At 43.3% G+C, this 15,387-nt stretch overlaps 1 long non-coding RNA gene across 1 annotated transcript; it reads right to left on the bottom strand.

The window, feature by feature from the left end:
• Nucleotides 1–778: 778 nt before the first annotated feature.
• On the bottom strand, nt 779–7,418 carry LOC135280138 (uncharacterized). The gene is made up of 3 exons (XR_010347194.1): nt 7,346–7,418; nt 1,909–1,972; nt 779–1,035 (listed from the first exon to the last, which is right to left on the bottom strand). It is a non-coding gene; the product is annotated as an uncharacterized LOC135280138 (long non-coding RNA).
• Nucleotides 7,419–15,387: the final 7,969 nt, after the last annotated feature.

Raw genomic sequence — 15,387 nt, 5'->3', positions numbered from 1 at the left:
CTGAGAAGAGATGCAGAGAGACACAGTGAGTCCCTCATGCAAACAGCACACCAGTGGTTACAGAAGATGCTCTGATACTGGTTTTGGAGGTTTTGTAAGAGCCTACATGGACAAACATAGAAAAATGGAGATTCAGAGTACCCATAATGATGGGATCTTTTTTTTTTTTCTCATGTCCCTGTTTAACTTGTCACTAAATGAAATGTTTTCTACTCTAAGTTTCTGACATTCAGTCTATAGTTTGGGGTGTAAAAGCCACCTTAGGGCAGCAAGTATTTTGCATAGGTTTTGCTGATTCTGGCTGTCTCCAGAAGATATCTGGTCCAACTCCAAGCTAATGTCTTGTGAACGAGCAGGTTGAAAGATGGAAAGGAAAAAACTCAAAGCCTATCAAAAATAAAAGTAGCTGCCTGGAGGAACTAAGTGTCTGAACCTTCAGATTTAAAGCTAGAGATCATCTGTGGCCTTAAATGAGTCCAGAAAGAACATTTCTAAACTCCTCAGGGAGTAATGCATGAGCACATTAAATCTTTAGCTTCCTCACCTGCTTTGCTCCCCAAACACCCACTGGCTCAAAAATGGTCCTGCAGTACATGAGTGCATTGTGCATTCAGTTTTTAATCTGGATCCTTACAACAACTGAGAACTTGAAACAATGAAAAGCAGGAACAGGACGTGTTGGACTTGTTCCTATTCCCAGTCACAGATTTTCTTCCGAGCTCCTTTAATTTCTGCAAAAGCTGGAAAAGGTTCAGAAGCACCAGTTCAAACTGGGACAATGCTTTAGCAGGTACTGGCTTCACTGGAGTGGGGAAGCCTCAGACTTCCAGCTGAACACATCCTTAGGTGTGATTGCAAACTGAATATCATTATGGAACTCCATGAGAAGGGGATCCATCCCTCTAATCTCAGACATCTGCAGAAGTGACACCTTTTTTGCCCAGGGCAGTATTATGGGTTGTCTCAATTTTTATCTGTTTGCACTCTGAGTGAGATTTGTCACGTTTCCAGCTGTTCAGAACATCACGTCTCACACTGAAATGGCCATGAAACAAGACAGTGTTTGTAATAATTTAAAACAGTCACTTACCCCTAAGCAAGTCATTTGTCTCCAAGCAGAACACCAGAGTAATAACCAGGATTAAAGATAGAGCAGTCAAGACAAAAAAAAGGTAAATCAATCACTGCATTAGGATATTTGAAGAATCGTTTGCATGTACTCAGAAAGTATGATACTTGCTATTAAGCCCGGCTGTAGCAGAGTCACAAATTCATAAATATTCATCAAATAACCTTTTAGCAAAACTCTGCGACTATGATGGTGGCCAGCTACTGAATTCAATCTAATTGAAAATCTGAGAAGTAATGAAATGATTGCATGTCTGTCTCTTCATTAAATCAGTGTGCAAATTTGCATAGATTAATTTGCGTCAAATTAATAGCTCCACTCTTGGCTTGGAGCCAAGAGGACTTATGATCAATCTATAGTTTTAATTCAATTCTGCACTCCTAAAATGTTGGGTGGCTTTTGCTGTTTTAGAGACAGAAAATCAGAGTTGAATATGATTTTCACCACTTTTGTAATTTCTCGCCCTTTTTTGGTTATGATGATTAATTATAATGAAATGTGCATTATTTAGAGGCAAGAAATAAACATGCAATCTCAGCCATGGAGAACTGAGGTCTGGTTTCCTTCTCTGGAAGTCACATTGGAAGGCTCAGCCCCTCAACTACATTGAATTCAAGCACAGGGAGGTGAATATCTGGGGCTGAACAGGGTTTTGTGGCCCAGGGCAGCTCCCAAGACTGGTGGGGGCCCTGTGAATTTTAGCACAGTCCTGCCTGTCCTTCACCAGGTTCCCAGCCCATCACACTCAACCCTTCCAGAGGATGCAGAATTTGCTGTACTTGTCCTTGAGCTCCACAATGTTTTAAATCTCTTTAAACACTCTGACGTTCCATGTGCTGAGATCTGTCAGGAAAACAAGGATTCCTTCAGCCTTCAGTTATTTGAAGTTAATAACAGCAATAGACAGTGCATGCATTTGCATTGCCAGCTTGCTTTTATTTTTCAGCCTACTTTTTTTAAAGAAAAAACAATCAGGCTTTAATTCAGGACATTTGATTAATCAAACTCAGACCATCTGCTGCAGTCCTGTCTCCTGCTGATCTGCATTGCCTGAAGTCAGTGACATGATTCAGGGCTGCAGTCTCACACTGTCTCTTCTCCTGTCAGCTGTTCTACTGCAAATCTGCTCCTTTCGCCCAACACACACTGCCTGGCCTTTGTTTACTGTGATGACCATTTAGGATAGCTCTGGTGCTAGACAATTTGTATCAAAATACAGGACATGTGCAAACACTGGTTATACAACAAATCATTGTATCTGCATGAAAATAGCACAAACTAAGGAAATCACAGCAAGCCAGAGAAATCCTTTATTAAAAAAAAAAATAAAGTGTTCACAAACACTTCTAGTAGCAGTGCAATTTTAGTTTTTTCATAGTCTGTACTTTAAATCAGTAATGAATATCTGTCTTTTTTTCTCCTGCGTTCAGAGAGGAACTCAGAGCAAAGAGCTAGGCTGTCTGAACTTGCACAGCTTGGGGGTTTTAATGGGATTAGATCAGTTTTAGTCTAACAGAGCATGCCCTCACACTGGATATGGCAGAGCTAAGAGCTGTGACTTCCTCATGTTCGTGGTGAGAGCACTGCACTGACCAGCTGTGTTGGGAAGGAGAAAGGATATGGCCCTTCAACAACTCAGCTATCCAGGGATTCATAGCATTTTTCAGACACATGTAGGGATAAGCTTGCTTAGATGGCACTAATGAACAGGATAGAGTTCAGTCAGCACATTAAAACTCAGTTTTGGTGACATACAGGCCTTCTGCAGAGGAATGAATGTCATCTCATCTCTGTTGACATCAGATGCTGGAGTCAGCCTCAGAAGTCAAGTAGGAACTTGAGCGTGTGAGGAGAGTCAGCCCTCACTTGGTCATCAAAAGCAGCAGGCAGATTATCAGCAGGTATCACTATATTACATTTTGAAAATTTGGTTATCTAGTTTCCTGTAATTGCAGGATGACAGAGTGTCAAACCACTAGTTCCCAAAAAGCTGACCTGGTTTTCATTCTTGTCTTGCTGGTTGCAGCCAAGATACCTGAGCCTCTCGGGTTCCTGAATGTCTGAAGATGGGACTCAGAGTGCAATTGTCAAGCCAGGAAACTCTCTAGGAGATTTATTGCTGCATTATCAGAGGATCAGGGCTCTGCCAAATGCAGCTTGGAAGAAAAAAGCCATGCCCTGCCCTGGAAACATATAGGCTAAATAAACAAATCGAGGCAGGAAAATAGGAGCCCAGGAAGGTGAAGGTTACAAGAGGAGTGACACCATTCTCATATTCCGAGATAGGTGTCCCAATTAATTCCATCCAGTAGTTTTCTCATAAGCTGCTTTGCCCAACAGCATCTGCAGCAAAGAAATGGACAGAAGTCTGCATCACATAGACTACATGAGGAATGCATGAGAGGTTAGCACCCTGAGCATTAAAACCAAAATAAAAATGCAGTGTTGTTTGCCATTTGCCACAACAGTGATCAGCAGAGCTTGTGGGTCTCTGTACCTCCTCAGCCAGTCAGAAGGCATGAGAGGCAAGCAAAGCACCTGATTTCCAAACAGGAGCAATTTTAACAGGCTAGGAAAATACTACAAGCTTTGGAGTCTCAAACAAAACCATCAGGATAAAATAAGTTTCTAGCAGGGGTCAGTTCCTGCCATGGGGAAGGCACAGCTCTGCACATCCCTGGGTGAGAGGCAGCCCTGGCTGGTACCCACAGAGCTCCACCAGGCACTGCACACACTGCTCTCTGCAGGACCAGGACGAGAGATTTCTGACTGCCTGCAATAACAAGCATTCTCCAGCCACCAAGGCTAATGCAATAAAGTGAATTTCATTTTGGTATAAGAAAAATCAAGGGAACAACATGATGTATTGGCAAAATTTTAATCATAGAAGGCCAAAGAGGCAGCTTAAAAGAGTTAGGCTGTTATTGATTGGGTCATAGTGATGCAGCATTTCAAAAGAGGCTTAACACCTGCTAATTTCATTTCAGTGCTGCTGAAGCTGAGTCAGCTAACAAAGCCTCTTCTGGATCAAGCACGTTCAGAGCAGTACAGCAGTTCCTTGCCTTCATGAAAGTGCCTCCTCTCTTTGGTAAGGGCACTAAGAGGGAAGAAAGGGTGATCCCCTCCCTCCTTTAAGCCTGCCTCTGCAGCCAGAGCTGAGAGGAAAGAGGATAAGAAGCATCATGGTATTGAAGAAAATCCCTTAGATAAGGGCTATTATATTTGCTACACTGGTGAAGATGAGGGAATATTTCCCTTTCCCTGCAAATGGGGACTGAAGCAGCTCGAGTTTCCCAAAGTCAGAGCAGGTCAGTGAGGACAGGAACAGACCCAGATCCCTGCTATTGCAGGAGACCACACTCTCCTCCTCTCATTGCCCTCAAACCCCTGCTTAAGAATTATCACCGTGCTGCTCCAGTTACCTTTGCCCTGCCCTTGACTTTGGGAAGACAACATTGATCTCTGGGTTGCTGTAGTGAAAGCAAGATCCTGATGTGAAGGAAGCTGGCCTAGAAATAGAATGAAAACTGGCACATCAACCAAGCAGTGTGGAGGCATCCAACCACTTCTTCCACTGCCCACAACCAGCTCAGCAGGGCAACCCTTCCAGTCGGACAGAGCAGCCCTGGGCAACAAAATGGGTTCCTTTCTTCTTTATGAAGGGAACAGTGAATGGGAATGTTCCATTCCTAGTAAACCCTGATCTTATCAAGAAGCCCAGGACTGAAAGAAGTCAGTCACACCTCTTGCATGTTCCTAACCCTGTATGTGCTGCTGTAGCTGCCATACAGTGCTTCAACACTGCTGTCCTGGGTGCCTTATGGACCCCAGGACAAGCATGGCCAGATGTGAAGCCAGCCCAGATGTGGAGCCAGCCTGAATCTGCTGGGGCTCATTAGCAGAGGTACACCATAGCTGGAATATGACAGCACTGGTGGCTTCACAGGACCATCCTGGCTCAGAGCAGCTCAGGGACTCCTGCCCACTGGTGAGAAGCTGTTCTGTATTAGTTCTGCTGCTTGCAGAGTATCTTGTTGCAGTTCCCCATGTTTGTGAAAAGTCAAGGTTTCAATAACTGGGCAGAGGAAGCAAATTTCGCAATAGAAGGACTGTCATAGGGAAAATAATTTATTTTCTTATTGCTTTAATTCTGTTTGGAAACAACTTTCATCCAAAGGCGAAAGATGAGAACACTGAGTCAGAATCTTATGATGGAAGCCATTTTGCATCCCTAACTACAACATTTGCTATCAGTGGAAATGATAATGCTAAAGCTGTGAAATAGCTCAGTAGTTGGCAATACAGCATCTGCCTCCTCCTCCTTGACAGAAATGTATGGTAACAGCAAGAAACACTGCAAATCAACCAAAATATACTGAAACAGGTCTCACTTTACCAGGATTGGCACTTACTCCAGGCTTTCTGCTCCATTTACACGGTACAAAAGACAACTGTGAAATTACTAGAAATGTAATATGGAAGAATATAATTGATCTTGCTGGAGATAGATGATAGAGGATCTTTTATGAAAAGTAACCATCAGAAACAAAGGTTGGATTGTCTTCTCCATTTCATCAAGGTAAAGCAACCTGATTATGAGAGCAGAGAATACACCAGATATTTACTGTCCAGAGAGATTAGGCTGATACAAAGCAAGTGTTTCAAGAGATAAACTTTTTGGATGCTCCCACAGTCCTTGCCAGCCAGCTGGAATTTTGATATGCACATGTCTAACTGAGGGTCAGAATTCTCACAAAGTACCTGATTCTGATGGATTACTTGTGTTTTTCCAGCCTATAATTTCAGTGCTTATCACATATTGCTTTGTTGTTCAAATACAGATTTCTGCTGTCTTAAGTAGAGGAATTGCCTGAACATCTCATGTGAGGTTCATTTCTACCATCAAAAGAAACTTTGAGGTTCTAGGCAAAGGCCTCAATTTTTACTTTCTGATGTAATTTCATTTAAGTCAGTTAAGTGACAGTCCCGACCTTTGCAAGAATCCCAGGGTTACAGGGCACAGAGCCCAGGCAGTCCCTGCCACACACCTGAAATATGCAGGTGAGTCACTGGGAAGAAAGTAATTTCTATGCAGTGAGACACTGAGCCCTTTGCTCTGGGCTTGGAGAAGCTCTGCTGTGAGCCAGAGGTCCTCAACAAAGCAAGGACAGTTACAGTAAATATTCAGGTCACCCCTTAGTCACTAGTTGTAGACCAAGAAACACTTCACTGCCAATTCCACACACTCCGCCCTGACCCCCCCAAGAAACTCAGAGTCACAACAAACCAGGTGAAGATTTGCTTCTTCTCCATTTTTTTTCTTCCTGAAGTCCTGATCCTATATAAGTTGTCTGCTCCTATACCAGGACAAACCACCACAAACTGTTATCAACTCCACCAAGAGAAAACTGTTAAAAATAAAAGGAAGACTTGAATAGCTTAGAAGTTCAAAATATTAGGGAAGAAACAACAACAAAAAAAAAAACCCCTTCTTGTTTCAGGTGTAGAAAACCCTTCTTGTTTCAGGTGTAGAACGGGTCCTTCATAAATGTGTCATGTATCCAACAGCAGACAGCCCAGAGTGACAGGAGGGTGCAGCAGACACAAAAGGTCAAGTACTTCCCTACCTCAGGATCAAACATCTTTCTTCATCTACTCAACTTTTTGTGTTTTCAGAGGTGTCAGCACAGTAGATGTTGGGCACTTCTGGAAAACCAGGTACCTGCCCCCCACGAGCTGCTAAGTACTTTCATAACTTCACCCACTTCCCAAGTGATCGTTATTTTATAGGCACTGTGTCAAGGTTCAAACACAATGATTGTGGGCAAGAAGCCAGTAGAAGCATGACAAAGAAAATTCCAGTAATACATTAATTAATTTGACCATATGTCACTAAGCTTTATTGTATGCCCCAAGTAACCCACAGACAGTAACTGCTTTTAGCTTTACAGAAGATAATATGCAACCATAATAAAAAGTAAACACAAGTCTCATGGTTTTTAGCTGTCCATGTAGAACAGGAGAAGTTCATCCCACTTTTACCTTTCCTGGGACACAGACATCCTTCCCTGGCAGATGGTCACAGAGACCTCACGTGAGCCCAGGAGCAAACTGTGGGATAACAACCCACTTGATTTCACCCACTTCAAAACCCACAGGAGTGAAACACTCAGTAAAAGCTCTCAGCACCAAATTGACCCAAGAACTGCTGCTTACCCATGACTGAAGAGCCTCACGTGCTCTAAGAAAGTGCAGAGTGCAGAAATGAGGGGAGAAATCCCCCTCAGACACACATTAGGGCAGCTACAGCCCCTTAACTGCAAGGCCACTGAAGCCATACAGCATCTGGGACAGGTGTGTGGCAGGTGGGGACAGTGCACATCTGGCAGTGATTCAGGGCTCCTCATCGGCTAAAAGATGTTCCCCCTGCACCCCCAGATGCTGGGAGGGAGATGGAGTGACCCAGGTGAGGGATTCTTCATACCTGGAATAATTTACCCAATTAATAGCTCTCAGAGGCAAAATGTAACCCCTCTTAAGATACAGCAACCTGGAGAGGAAGGTTCACTGCCAGGGTGAACCTTCTGCGCTCTCTGTGCCTGGCTGTCCTATGCAGCAATTAGAGCAGCTGAAACTCAGACATGGTGTCTGACCTGATTTCCAGCTTGATCTTTGGTATTTTATTGCCAGCAGTGCACCAGCCTGGGCTGCAGGACAGCACAGACAAGGTGCAGTGATGAAACACAAGAACTAGAGCAGCCACACACATTCCCTTGGGAGATTTTCCTTCAGCCTCTATCAGAACAGACAAGATGTGAACATGAATGAGTGTCCCATCAATACTACAGACCTGCCTGGGAGCAGAGAATTCCTGGGAGAAACAAGCTGATCTCTAGGGGGAGATTTCTTTTTTCAAATTACTTTTAAAGACCACATGACCCCTTTGTACTTTAGATACAATAGCTAAGCAATAATATTAATGCTTTTAATTTGAACTTCCCACTAGCAGTCCTAGCATGCTTGAGAAACACTCTTAAGTGGCCTTTTCCAGAGTATCTGTAGGAATTAGTAGTGTAAATTACAGAATCTGTAATGCTCTAAAAGGAATTACACTCCTAATGTTAACTTCCTTCTTGTGTGACTTTGATGTAATCAGGGCCAGGGTTCTCAGTGCTGGTAAAGTTGGGCCTAAAATTAGAAGCACTGAATGGCTCCTTAAGTGCTGGTGAGATGAGACGTGATGCTCAGAGCTCCTCAGGACATGCTGTCTTTCCCTGCTCCTCTCTGAGGGGTGACTCTGCTCCCTCTCTTCCCACTGGTGGAACAGCCAAGGCCACGGCGGGGGTTTCTCAGCCACCCCTGTAGCAGCCAGGCACAGAGCAATCCAATTTATCTCTGAGCTTAGGGGCAGTGAGCTGCTGCCTTCCCTCTTGTCCTCACTGTGACAAGCACAGGTACAATCTTTGCTAGAAAAATGATTTTTCACCACGTACCAGTGGCTTTGGCTGCTCTGCTGGATCAGGGCTCTGCATGGAGCTGGGAGCTCTGGTGGGAGCCAGACCTTTGCCAGGCTAATTTATATATTTTGTCAGCATGCTGGAAAGGAGTCTTTGGATATATTTTGAGCTCATGTCAAAACAGCACACATGTTTTTTTGATCCCAGCACTTACGTTCTAAAATGCTTTGAATCTGCTTTCATACTTGATATTTTTAAAGAAGGAGTGTTTACATATACAGCACCATGGCGACAGGAAAATAAACTCAGGGAAAAAGTGCACTAGTGCATCAAACCCTGTTTAGAACACACACTCAATTAGCATATCTAAATTAATCAGTAGGATTCAGATGTCTTGTCACTACCATTTCAATCAATAACAGGATAGGATAATGATAAACTCCCATTACAAATACCTTACAGATATTAAGGTCTCTATCCAGTCCATTAGCATCCACCATGTAATTAACCCCAAAGAATGTGAATCAATCTTTTCCTGCAGAACACTTTCTCCAAGATCTTCCCCCCCCATCTGAGCCCCCACGCTCTGACCCTACAAAGCCCCTGTGAGGTGGTGATTCTTTCTTGTGCCTTGCTGTTGGGAGCACTGAGGTACCCCAGTGCACATGAGTGTAGCTCCCAGTGCTCAAGGAACACAAACAACACAAGTACACTCACTTATAACATGAACATTTGCAAAACATAAATAAATGTCCTTAAAAATTTCCCAGGCATCTAAGGAAAAACTTACTTTCAAGACAGTTCTATTTTAAAACATGAGAAACACAGGGGGAAAGAAAGTAAAAAAAAATAATAATAAAAAAACCATTGCTCCACAAAGTCCATTTTCATTGAGCCCTGAAAGCAAACCGACTGCACTTGCAGGCAATATTTTTAAGGTCTGGTAACAGGATTGAAAACACAACAATCATGTTCCTCCCACTGCCATTTGGTATGGGAGTAGTACACTACAGTTCTGCTACTACTTGGATCTTAGCTATTGAAGTCACAGCCCCTGAGGGCTGTAAAAAGTTGCTGCTGTCATATATAAATCAGTCTTCTTCATAAAAATGACATGGTTGACATGTAGGGATAATATTATAAGGTAACTACCATGGAGGTTTCATGCTTGGATATGTTCAAAAAGATGTTTCTCTTTATCCCTGACCACAAATACTTATTGATGGTTTCTTGTCAGCTGTTTGAAAGCTTTAAAGAACTGCTGTCTCTGCTGGGGTCTGCTCCTTGGCTGAACTTTTCATTAACCTTTGATCACTCTTCAGAGCATTTTTTCTAGCAAGCAAGTGAAGAATTTCAAGTCCTGCAGTGAGTCCGTATGTGTGGGGGAGAAGAAGAGGAGGTGAAGTTTTTTATAGATGTACACATATATCTTGTACAAATACACACCCAAGTCTTTAACTCTGACAGGACTAGAGGAAAAACAAATGGGTACTTCTATTTTTAAGATTTTGCAAAAAAGTGAAAATAAAGAGGATTTCTTGTCCCTAGCTAAGTTACCTCTCTTCCAGCATCTTCAGCCCAGGGAAAAGAACAGGAATGGCTTAAAGAGACTTGATTTAGCAGATGCAACTGGTGATGCAAATCTAATTAACCCAGCTCTCCTCTGCTGAGGAGATGAGCACTGGCAAGGCTGTTTCTCTTCCCAAACTCTCAGGTTTGCAAAAAGCTAAACTCTCACACACACTTAGACAGCACCCAGCTACACTTTAGTGTGGAAATGATGGGCAAGGTGCCTGATCCCTCCTGGGGCACTCGCTGTGCCCTGTGGTGGCAGCTGGCTGGCAAGACTGGCCCCGAGCTTGGCAGCAGCACAAAACCCCTTTGGGGAGGTCAGCACGTGTGTCACAGAGCTGCAGCTTGTTGGCATTGTCCCCAAAACGTGGAACACGGGTTCATTCATTAGGTGGAACAGCTCATTAGTGCGCTCGGGATGCCAACACCCATAGTGACACAGTTCAGCTTTTGTTCTGCTCCTTTGCAAGTTTAACTTAAAGCATTTTCTCCAAAGCACTAGCATTTGCTCACAGAGGTGTTTTCTTTTGCATTTTAGTACCTTCCTGGGATATCACAGATTTACCGAGCCCTTCACCAGTCATTTTTAGCATCCCTTTTCCTCCTGAAAACCAGCACATCAAACAGCTTGCAAATTTTCACTAGCTGAGAGTGCAGGGTTGCCTTGCAAGCTGGCAGCTGCACTGAATTTTCAGGAATACAGAGCAGCTGTGGCCATGATTCTCCCCACTCCCTCCTGTTTTGCCAAAGCAGGTTAATTGCTTCTTCATGCAAGCTGTCCCCCTGGTTCCAGAAATGCCATTGGATTTGGTGCATGCTGGGGGCTGTAGTCTTTTGGGAGGTTTTTGTTTGCAAGGAAGATACGAGACTGCAGTGCAGCTTTGGAGACTCACCCTAGATTGTGGTTTAGATATAAACCTGCAGATGTATCTACAAGTACAGGGTTGTAATGAATTTTAAATGACTGAAAATAAATACGGCTCTTCTTTTCACAGCAACTCTACTGTTTCTAAAGAGGATTAAATAAATAACAGCATGCTGCTTAATCATAGCAAAATGTGAAAGATTAATTGATTTGAGGATTTAAGGGTGTTAATTTTGTTTGGGGAAATGCCTAAAGAGTGTGCCATTAAAGATAAAGAAATGGTTCTGGTCTCTAGCTGGCTGCTGGAGAATTGTATGAAGGTTTCAGGTCAGGTTTTTCACTGCTTTCAGGCTTTGCTTTGGGAAGTGCCTGCAAGCAGCAGAAACAGCCTTTAGCTGTGTCTGAAGATGTGGTTCCAAGGACACACTCCCCGTCTCCATGGCAGGGGTCAGTGCCCCCTCTGATGTGCTGAGACATGTGCTTTCAGAGCACTGGGTTTAATCCACAAGGATCATATTCATGGGGACCCCCCTTCACGTGAGGTACACGTGAGGGGATGGAAACTGTACATGTGGGCAGAAACAGGTCAGGAAGGTGGGAATGTCTTAGATTGGCTCGGCTGCAAGAGAAAATGCCTGAATAGCTGTACCCAGAGCTTCCTTCTGATGGGAAAAGGCTCCATTTTAATGATGTATTTGATATGAAAGGGCACGGTGCTTCAGTGCATAGCTTGCAATAAGAGGAAAGCAGATATGACAGCTGAGGCTTCACAATGTTAGAAATAGGCCTTTCAGACTTTAAGACAAGAAAAACAAACACCGAAGGACAAATTTATGGTTGGAATAATAGACTGGTGGGTTTGGGGGGACAGGCTTGAAATAAGCTTCCCTTGACAGCTTCTATATTTGTCTCACGCTGCCTACTTTTCATGCAGCATCCCCACCCCCACGAACTCCTCAGCTCTAGGTAGAGCTGGAGGTTTGACTAATTCCTCAAAGCACAGCTAAATTGTCTTGGGAATTATCACTGCAAGTAAATACACCGTGCTGCAGAGCAGGAGACACACCTCAGTTACAGCCTGGCTTTGCTGGGGTGGCAAGAAGGGCTTGTGGGGTGCTCAGGGTGTTATGGGCCAGAACTAAAATATATTATGGTCACTGATAAAAAAAAAAAGAAAAGAAAAAATCCAGCTTGTATTCAGGGAGGGAATCATAGAAATGGGAAACCAGTTTAAGAATTTGAGCCAGGGTACTGTTACCTATATTTATATATGGGAGGGAAAGGAAGACATTTAATATATAAGTGTGTGTGTATATATATATATATATATATGTATATATATATATATATATATGTATATATATGGAGTTGCTTGGTTACTCAGGCAGTTTGACAGCCAGGCACAGCTTGGCATTTGTGCCTTTGGGAGCTAGAAAGCATGTGGAGAGATGGACAAGCATTTGATGGCAACAGAGGAGGAGAATTTTTTCCTCACTACCCTTCCCTGCCAGGCATTCCTCTCTTCCACAGGTGCTCCCAGACACGTGTCACATTGCTCTGCATTACCATTAACCCCAGAAATTAATTGGTGGTAGCTCTTTCTAGTACACTCAATATTCTATTTACTTTGAATATGCTTCTCTCTTCTTTTTATCCCCTTGAACCCTGGGGACATTGTTAGTACTCAAAGTCACTTAACCTATCCTGTCTTAAAATTGACTTGTCTATATCTGAGTACTTTCCTTTTTACACATTGGCAAGTCTTGGCCATTTAAGCACCTTCTTAAACACATTAGAAGAATATACACCATTATGGATTTCTTTTACTAAGCTCTTGATTTCTTCTCAATTTATTTTCTTTCCAAGAATTATATATTTGCCTTTGCTTAACAAACCATCAACTTCTGGTTACTAACTTTTTAGACACATCTCTTGATGAGCTAATTGCTAAATGTTCTAAAACTGAACAGAATGTCATTCCAATTTTTAAATATACCAATAATTTCCTTGCATATTGTGGCCTTTTAAAATAATGATGAGTTTAATTTCTATATAACCACACAAAGCTTTATAAAGAAACTGTGTCATGTTCTACATTTTCACAAAGTTGAAGGGGTAGAAAAACTACCAGGGTGACTGCTGAATAAATGACTGTACAAATAAAGCAGCTCAAGCGTGTGACACACTCAACTTTCAGTATCTCCTGGTATGCCATAGACAGATTTCCATTAATAATTCTTTACTGTCTGGACCCACCATAAAATTTTCAGTTACCCATGCTCAGGATTTTTGTTTCTACAAAACAAGATTTTCAGAGAATATGACTGTATAGAAATATAGTTATGCCTTTTGCAAAGAGTCATACATTTTTTCAGGTACTGAGGCCTTTAACTGATTCAGATTTTCAGGAATGGGTCCTAAGTATTTCAAGCTGTTTCTTTTGTCTAGCAGAGAGCTCAGAATACAATAAAAAAGTCTAAAGATGAAAAAAACCCAACTCCACCACATTTGGAATTACTGAAGGTTTGCATTCCTTCACTGGACATCTTGGGGATCCAAAACCAGTGAGTTCCCTGTTCTTCCAGTTTTCACCCTTACCATTACAACTGTACTTCCCAGGAATACAAACTCACTGTATCCACCAAAATGTTTTCTTTAGTAGCAGCTATTTAGAGCCAGGGGAATAAATTTGGCTGCTCTTTCTGCTGCCCTGTCTGGTTTCCTCTGACTCCGGGGAGTCTGTCCACACTGTGTTGTCAGAGCAGGGTCAGTGTGGTGCATGGACAGCCAAGCTACTGGAGATTCATTTTAGTCCCCCTGCTCCCCAGGATTACCCACGTGCTGTGATGAGCTTTTCTGTCACACAAACCTGAACACGATGCTGCAGCCTCTGGCAGGAGGGAGAAGCCCAGAAACTGCCTGGAACACCAGTGCCCTTCAAGGATGCACAGCTAGCAGAGATAATGCACACTCCATTATCTTCCCAAGTGAAGGACTGTATGTGCAAGGAATATTTTGCTTTTGTAGTATTTAATTTGGGGTTTCACTCTTGCTGTGTGTGCTGCTCCCTTTTCATGTTAGACGAGACAAGTCAGTACAATGGGCTCTGCTTCCAGAGCTGGGGCAGGGAGATCTAAGCTGGTGCTCCATTCCTGGGGGGCACAGCCATTCCCTGGGAACACTTCACCCATGTGGTGGAATGTTTGACTCTGCCTGAGGACAGGTGCTGTCAGCTGTAATCTTTATGGAAAGGTTTTCAGTGATGTCTTCCTTAAAACCAGTCGATGGTGTAAGCTTTTCAAGATGAAGCTTAGATACTTCAAAGGCTTGATGATGCAGGGCTATTTCAGTAGTCAGGAAACCCTGAAAATACCTCAGCTTTTTAAAAAACCTTTTTCTTACATAACTGCCTTGCAAAAAATATACTTGAACCTTTCAATAGGAGCAACCAAAAGCTAAAAGGAAGTGAGTGCATCAGCTCAACTGCTGTTGTGACAGGTAATTTTATATATTGGCTTGCTAAATAATAAAGTAAAATAAATTAGTTCCTATCAAAAGTTTCCTGGATGCATTCAGCTGGAGATTATTGTTATTTATTCATCTGTTGGATTGCTTTTGTAAAAGCCAAAGCTGTTTTTGAGAGTGTATGTGACTGGAATAGTCTAAATAGAGAAGCTGTGAGTTGGGAAGGAAGCCAGCAAGTCATTAATTAAGGAGCTGTACAGTTTGCAGTCAGACTTTGTGTATTGTGAAAACTGCCTAAAAATCAGTGACTGAGCTGCTCCAGTTGCAGAAGTGTCCCCAGGGGCTGTACCCAGGTGAGCAGTGCTGGATGTGCAGCTCCTTGTGCTCGAGGTGCAGGAGCCTGAGCTCAGAGCAGCTCTGGGTGAGGGCAGGGCTGCTGCCAGGCAGGAGTGTCCTGTCCAGGGCTGCTGCCAGGCAGGAGTGTCCCATGCAGGGCTGCTGCCAGGCAGGAGTGTCCCGTCCAAGGCTGCTGCCAGGCAGGAGTGACCTGTCCAGGGCTGCTGCCAGGCAGGAGTGTCCTGTCCAGGGCTGTCCACAGGGCTGGATCACCCATCCCACCCCACAAGGCCATGCAGGGCTCAGAGGAGTTACACTGCAATGGATCAGCTTTCTGTGTCTAGCTTGGCGTGGCTTTATCGTCCTCTAAGATGCAGAGGATTCTTTGCAGCCAATCTGTGCTGCCAAGTCTGCATTTCTGGCCACATCTAGTGGTCACCACTGCAGAAATAGCTGGGAGGGAGATAGGGAAGCAAATGACAGAACAGCTGTACTTTAAAACTAAAACCATTTCAGATCCTCCAGGTCTTATTTCATGGTGTTACTTTTCTGTCCTCTCTCAA

Source organism: Passer domesticus, chromosome 13 (assembly GCF_036417665.1).
Source record: "Passer domesticus isolate bPasDom1 chromosome 13, bPasDom1.hap1, whole genome shotgun sequence".
NCBI classification, from domain to species: domain Eukaryota; kingdom Metazoa; phylum Chordata; class Aves; order Passeriformes; family Passeridae; genus Passer; species Passer domesticus.
This window is presented reverse-complemented; position numbering and strand designations above follow the sequence as displayed.